Raw genomic sequence first — 8,448 nt, forward strand, 5'->3', positions numbered from 1 at the left:
CGAGTCATTAATTTTATGACTTTAGACTTGACTTGAAAAAATGTTCTAAGACTTGTGACTTGACTTGGACTTTTACACCAATGACTTGGGACTTGAATTGGACTTGAACCGGTTTACTTGAAAAGACTTGATATTTTACCCCAAATATAAAATTTAACATGCATATTATATAGAGATTGAAAATGTGACGTCATTCACGGGTAGAACCGCAAAGGATTCTGGGAACTCGTGGCAAGCGGTACTAGCGCACGCAGGCTTTCAATTGAAATCAGTCACACAACGATAAAAAGAAACACAAAAATGTCAAGAAGCTGTTGTATTATTAACTGCAATAGCCGGTCGCATGACAGCCACGGGAAGCCGACGGGTAAAGAGATCGGTTGTTATCGGATTACGTCGTTGAAGAGAAATTGTTCGAGCCATGTTTCCGAAGTAACAAAGAGGCGACTGGATTGCAGCCATTCAAAGATCAAATATAACGTCCTAGAACACTCCAGCTCACAGGTTAGTCTGCTCCAAGCATTTACACAAAGGTCAGTCTGCTGTTGTAGTTAATACGTCATTTTTCTTAACATAATTGGTGATATAGGTTACAAGCAAGTCTGGCGCTGAACAGAAATTGTCGCGCTATGCTCCTTTGTTTATTGTGCATAAATAGTAAATTATCCTGACACAATATTGTGTTTCGCTTCTGTTATTATGGTACATTGACAAAAACATATACTTTTATTCACAGGATAAAACAGTTGTTTTGTATCACTAATTGCCCAGTACGATTACAGCATACAATATTATTGTCACTGCTACATTTCTGTGATGCTACCAGAAATTATTTCCACTACTAATTAATTACCGTTGAGCTCAAAGGTCCTATTAATAAACGGTTAACGAATGTGTATTTATGAAGACGATTTGTGAGACTGGTAAACTTATGATACGTACGATGGTCTTTCGTTCTACACGGTGCATTTCAAGGTCCTGCACCCATCCGTCGGTAAACTGTACCTGGGCTTGTTGCAGTGACCGGAAGTTACTAAACTTCATGAGTGTATGCACTCACTCCAAGAACCGTATGATTATAAATATGCATATAAATATGCTACGATGAGATAGCTGACTTCATCTAACTAGCAAATGTTTTCCAGGCTACGTTGGTGATACAGTTTTTTTTAATGTGTATGATATTTTTGTCATGCGATTTTAAAGCTGGTCCTACAACCGCATCCAAGAATAACATGCAGCGTATCTCAGAACTGTCGGTGAAAATTATTCTTGGAGCTAGGTTTAATTGAGCTGCATTTTAAAGAGGTGCAATTTCACAATTTGTGTATATTTTCTAAGTTCACTATTTTGTCATGTGTTGAGAAAAACACAGATTTAAAAATTACATGGTCTAATATTTACATTTAGCATAACTGCAACATTATTTTTTCGTTTGTTTTTTTTAAAGACTCGAAAGGACTTGAAATTCAAAGTTTCAGACTTGTGACTTGACTCGGACTTTTACACCAGTGACTTGAGACTCGACTCTGACTTGCCTGACATTACTTGAGACTTGACTTGAGACTTGAGGATAAAGACTTGAGACTTACTTGAGACTTGCAAAACAATGACTTGGTCCCACCTCTGCTGAATATCTAGAGATTTTATTTGTTTTTAACGTGCGGTGTCTGCAATAAGCACAACATCATATTATATTTGTAAAGTTTAAAATGGTGACAAAGCGGACAAAATAGCACCAACCTGCTCCAGTTTGTTTTACTAAGCTAAACTGACGCCCTGACCTGACAGCACAGCAACTAAGCATATATGCCCAAAGTCCCACTCCCCACCATCCATCCCCCAAAGCCAGACAAGATACCCCATTACAGTTGACAGACAGACAGTAGGCACAAAGTTTAAAATAATGGTCTTAAAGGGAATAAAAGCCTTGCAGTGACTGGTGAGGGAATTGTTAAGGATAATACAAAGGAGTGGGATTTCTTGTGCATTTGTCTGAGAGGGATATCCCAGCCAAAGTTTCTCTATACATCAAAGGGCCGACACAAATAAAAGCACACTTGTCAGGGGCGAACAAACTGCCTCCTTTGTGTCTTCTACCAACCAAATTCAGGCGCACAAAGCCTTTGGATGTACAACACCGCAAAGAAGACATACTATTCAGATGACATGCTTTGCTCTCTGGTGGTTTGCTGTGTGCTTTTGTGTGCCCTTGACCAGGACAGATATATAATATCACTGGATCAAAATCCTTTCAGTCCCTTTTACTCTCGTTACACTCCCTCCCCCATACACTCCACTATTCTTTCTTTCCTTAAACAAAGTAAACTTGATGCAGCCAGATAACACTTGCAGCCCTCAGGCCTCATGTCCAAAAATGAGTCTCAGGTTCATTCTGGCTTTTTTTTTTTTCTTTTTTTTTTTTTTTACAAACTATGGTCAGACTGCATGGCCACGTCAAATCTTTGTTTGATTTCTTCTAACATCTGCCAGATATTAAAGTCCTGCAGAATAAATTCTTATCGCCCACAAAATATTTCCATGCTATTAACAAATAAGAAGAAGGAAGTGAGATGAGTGCGTGTGTATCATTTATAACTTGCTTTCTTGCTTTCATCAGTCTTTCATGAACTAAATGTTATTTTTTCCTTACAGTGCTTCAATTAAAACCCACGTCTTACACCACCCTGTATCATCCAGGTAATCCAGATAATTAACTGGACAGAAGAAGCTGCACTGTTAACCTAAAGTTATGTTTATAAAACCTTTGTATGTAACCTTTGTATTTCAAAATACTGATCAAATGAGTGTTGCCTCTTCCTGCCTTGAAGATAGTTTAAAAAGAACACAAACAAACAAACAAACAAACAAACAAACAAAAAGAGTAAAGGGAAAAATCACTTTTTGGTAGAAATGTTACTGATATATCTTGATTGAACCTAAAAAACGTTGCTTTATTTTAAGATCTAACAACAAAGATTTACAGTACTGTGCAAAAGTTTTGAGTCACCCCTTATTTCTTTATACTAATTCATTTTTCCAATGTTTTTGCACTAGTTCTTCAGGCTTTCTCAAGGTCTTCTTTGGACTGGTTGCTTTTTCACTCATTTTCAGTCCAGTTCTTGTACCTGGCCATTTTCAGAAGAATTTATTTTGTGTGTTTTTTGTTTGTTGCTTTGTTAACACTGACCTATAAATCATTCAACCATAAAAAGACACCTAACTCAAGGGATGAACCAGCATTGTGTATACACATAAGAGACATAGCAAAGAACCAATTTTAAATGATATCTTTAGGTACTTTGTTACATTCAGTCTATCACAAAACACATATTTTATTCCATTTTCTTCAGCTGAATCCATAAAAAATGCAAAAGATAGCACAGTTTGACAGTCACAATATAGTATTTTTGCCCAACAAGATGATTCCCAAAGAGCCATTTGTCATTAGAAAACTGGACAAATGGAGGTTTAAAGAAGAGGTGGCAAGCCTAAAAACTACTATCTACAGCTGATGAACAGTATCTGAAAAAAATCTATCTATGGCATGAGAGATTCACCAGGCCCTTCAGTTGATCCTGATGCTGTTTACTGAAGCCTCATCAGAAATGGTCTCAGTGGAAGGGTGGCTGTCAAGAAGCCATTCTTGAGGAAGGGAAACCGGGAGAAAAGGCCACACAAGATCTGGAATTTTTCAGCATGCCAGTGATCCCAAACAGACTGCCAATGCAGTAGAAGCTAGATAGATAGATTTGAAGAGCACACAATGGAGCACTACCAGTCGTGGATTGGCCTCCTCAGTGCAGAGATTACAACATTATTGAAACTGTGTGGGATCATCTTGATATACAGAACAAAATGCAGCCAACATCCAAAGAAAAGATTTGAATGTTTGAGAGAGAGAATTCAGGTTGGGTTGAAGAATAAAGGTGGTCATACCAAATATTGACTTTAAAGCTTGTTAGAATTACATGTATTATACAGTATTGTCATGTGCATTTGTACATTTTCACTCCAACTATTTCCAATTTTCCTAGGAAAACATAAAGAAATGAGGAGTGACTTGAGATCTTTGCACAAAACTGTATTTACTAAAAAAAAATAGATTTTTAAATCTTTAATTGAATCTAATAGTACATTTGCTTTAACCCTAGAACACTATCGCTGGGTGATTTACACCCGAGAAAATACATTTATATGATTTCACTCTCCTGCAGCTGTTTGCGTGTCGAGGAGCCTGTGCCATCACCAGGGAAGTCTCAAATGTCCCAGGAATGGGTGGACCAAAGACCAGCTTTCCAGAGTCATTATTTTGTTTTAGGAGTCTTATTTTTCATTTTGTTAGACATGGCACAGTTTAAAGTAAAAGAAGACCACTCTAATTTGTCATGTGTTGTCATATTTTGATATATTTGATTACCTTTCATTGGTTATATTATATCGGGTAAAAATCACCCGGCATTAGTGATCGTGTTACTATTTATAGCGATAGTGTTCTAGGGTTAATTATCGAGAGTTCCTAGCAAAGCCTTTGCAGTTTTCTTTTTATTGTACATGCATGAAACGAACTAATTCCTGATTCCTTTCAGTACAAAGACAGGAAAATCATTTTAGAGGAACACTGATTAATGATTTTACAAAGATAAGATGTGTGTGTGCGTGTGTGTGTGTGTGTGTGTGTGTGTGTATGGGTGGAAAAAGTGGACTGAAATTTAAAGATTTTATGTACTATTTCTAGTTGACCTTTACTCATGTAAATATATTTGAGAAAAACACAAAAGTACAGCTGAGTTCACTCGGAAAAATAATGGCAAGGACCAGTGTTTAACTCTGCCTTAAGAGATTTCACTTCAGTGTGTTGAATAAAAAAAAAATCTGAGTGAATGCAATGACTCATCATCAGGGTCATTTGCCTTTCACTGCAAATGAGTGTGGGTGTCTGCCTAACTTGCAGTTATAAGCTGGATATTGTTTTCTAATCAGCAAAGAGAGAGAAAGAAAGGGTAAGAAAGAGAGACCTAGTGTTTTTGTGCACAGTATGCATGAAAGAGTGCAGAAGCACGAGTGTGTGTGGCTTTGTGCAATATGTGTGTCAGAGAGACAAAGACTGAGGGCCACATTTAGAGTCTTTGAGATACATTGTGCACCCGGAGACACGCGTGTTATTTATCAAACAGGCGCTTTGGCCTGGAAGTGCAGCTTCCTGTCAACTGACAGAGAAGCCCTGTGTGTGTCAGTAGTGAAGTACGCCTCTCAGACCTCACATGCACACGTGCAGAAAGTGGGAGGAGATATGGCGGGGTGGTTTTAAGTAAGAATTTTTCATCTCTACAAAGCAGATGCAATTTTTTTTTTTAAATTAAAGGCGAAGGTAGACAGGAGAAAATTTAATTAACCTCTGTCTGCAGAAATCCAGCCCACATACAGCTAGAATTATATCCATGGTAACACTTCATTTGAAAGGGTGTGGATAAGGCTGGCATTACACTTTCATGGAAACCTGATCATGAATTTAACTTTATGATTGCTGCTAGTGCCATTTAATTCAGAAATGCAGCCTTAATTGGCTAAATGCTAAGTCCAACGACAACATTTTTCTAAAACTTTGGGTCAGTTGGAGAACAGTTTTTGACAGTGAAGAAGCCTATAAAACATGAGTGACACTTCACCCATTGTGCTATTAAATCTAGGGTCTGATATACTAAATAGTGCTGATCAATTCAGTACAATTAACTATTACTCTGGGAAGCTTCAGGTCTTGGCATTCATGTGGCCATGTCCACATGTAACAATTACAAAAACAATCCAGACAGAGCTTGAGAAACACCACAACCACCCCAAAGCAACACAGCCTTCAAATATCTGGAAAATAGCTAACTAAAGCAAGCGGACAACAACATTTCCATATACATAAATACCACATCACACCACCATTAAGGTGAACAGGGTAAAGCTGATCCACTTGGAGCAACCATAGCAGTAATAAGGTATGCAAAGGCGGTAAGTTATGGTACACAATAACTCCTGTCATAAATTTCTGAAATTTTTGCTGAAGTCCCATTTTATGCACAACCGGTGCATTTATATATTATTTTCATTTAGAAGAGGAGGGTAGTTTCTGATGAGCAGTTCATTTTTTTCATCCACTGCCATAACGGCCGTTAGAAAAGTTTAATGCAGGAGGTGAGGACTAAGGTTTATGTGATCTGCAGGCAACTGTAAAGAAAAATCTGATTGTTAAATTTTTACTTTTCTTCACAATAAACTCATGCTTCCAAATAAATAAAAGTATAAACAGCATGGTCTTATAAGCTTTCACTGATTTCCAGAATGCTGGTCTGTCATTGTTGTCATTTATGCTTGCTTGGTTAAGTTTATGCAATAAAACATTTTGGTTAGGTTTACGAAGAGGTCATGATATTGGTTAAATTGAACATTTTTTTTATTGTTAACCACAACAGTCTTCCATTTACCCAAATGGGGTTAAAATGTGATGGTTCTTGCCAAAGCATGATCAAGGTTTAGTAGTGAGAACAGGTTAGTAAAAGCCACTCGGTAAGTGCACATTTGCTTGGATTAATATAGTTTGCTTAACAGGTTCAATAGGTTTTGGGTTACATGTGTATTGTGTGGCAATATTCTGGATCAGTTCCCAGACTTTGTGTTAAAGTAATGCTATGTAAACAAACAAAGGGAGAAACAATTTGAAAATTTTGGAGCCTCTGACAACACAAAATCTCCACAATGCAACACCAACACCACATCACACTGTAATATTAAAAATATTAGCTAGCATTGGTATAAATGACTACATATCATTCTACTCTCTGAACCTTAAGATATGAGAGTGAGTGCAGCCTGGACAGGTGTACACAGACAAACAGGTCTCTGAATTAATTTAACATTTAACTCTGTAACATAACAGTCTATGGGGACTGACAAAGATTGATCAAGAAGTTACCTTCAGACCTCAAAAATGAAACCAAAAGTCCCCAAAACCGCTGTTCCTCTACCTCCCACTAGGCTGGTTCTAAGAGGACTAACGTGTCCTCTTAGAACCAACCTAACGGGATTAAAAAGCACATTTTACAGAAATTTTACATTTTGCACAAAAAAAAACAAAAAACCAATCAATAAAAATGGCAGCCCCTATCTCATAAAAACTCAGAGTGGATTAAATTATTTTATACCTCATGTATGTGAATGTGCTTTTGGTTCACTTTAAAGATTTGCCTAACTTATATTATCGCTTTCTATGTGGTACAGACATCCAAGAAATCTGTGCTTCATTTGTGGTGAGTCAAAGTTCCTCTATTTTACAAACCTGTTACCCGAGCACCAATTAGCAGGTGGATCACATCTGTGCAGTGTATGCAAGCAGCTGCCAACCAAGCCAGCTAGTTAGCTGATCACTTAGCAATCCACCTTCTCATCCAAACATGGTAACTTATGGCTTTAGAAAATACACAAAACATGAAAAAGCTTGCACTGAAGCTTCAAAACCAATATTGATCTTGTTTCTCGCATGAAGACCTCAGGAAGATAGGAATCATCAGCAGGAGGTACTGTTTTAAAACATATATTTATAGATTTGTTATTAGCTGTTTACATAACAACTTTAAATTTCAATAAGGAAGCGCCTATGATTTTGTTGCAGCCCTCCAGCCAAAGATAAACCTGACAAAACCTTCATCAGTTTACTCCAAATAACAATCAGATTGTCGTTTGGGATTGGACTGGTGAGATATTATGTTCCCAACAATAATGTGTCCCGTATTTCTAGGAACTGCAGATGAAATATAATTAAAACATTGCAACAATCATGTGCACCCTAATACTGAAGGAGAAACAAGTGTGAGAGTAATAAGGATGTTAAAGGCTTTAAGTTGTACTAACATAACAAGTGCAAAGAAACCAACAGTAGAGTGATACGAATGTGAATCGAGCAGTTTGTACACACCCACACAGTCCTGAGAGGAGTTCTAATCAGGCAAAGAAAGTGAAAACACCTGTGTGGGTGTAACATGGATGTGGCTCTAACTTTATTTGAAACAAAACCAATTAAACCCAAATAAAAAGTTGCTCCGTTGTTCGATAAAAAGGATGTCAGGAAGTGTAAATGGCCCGTGGTGTTGTGTTGAGACTATAGGCTACTGGCTTTCCCCCTGCAAGAAGTACCTGCAGGGGGAAGGCCAGTGTAATCTTAACACAAGCTTGTTTTAACCAGCCTGTGTGAGCACATACATTTTTTACTAAATGGGCAGTGTGGCTGTTGAGTGTTTACTGGTGATACTCAGACGGGGGATTCTCGGTTAAGATTAAAGTTGTCTGGTCTATACAGGCTTTCCCAGCTCCAGGTTGGGAGTGCATTAAAAATGGCTAGCAGGACTTTTTCTTCAAATATTTACTTTACATTGTAATTTACAGGATAATTTATGAGAATATAAA

This window comes from Rhamphochromis sp. 'chilingali', assembly GCF_963969265.1.
Source record: "Rhamphochromis sp. 'chilingali' genome assembly, chromosome: 6".
NCBI lineage: Eukaryota > Metazoa > Chordata > Actinopteri > Cichliformes > Cichlidae > Rhamphochromis > Rhamphochromis sp. 'chilingali'.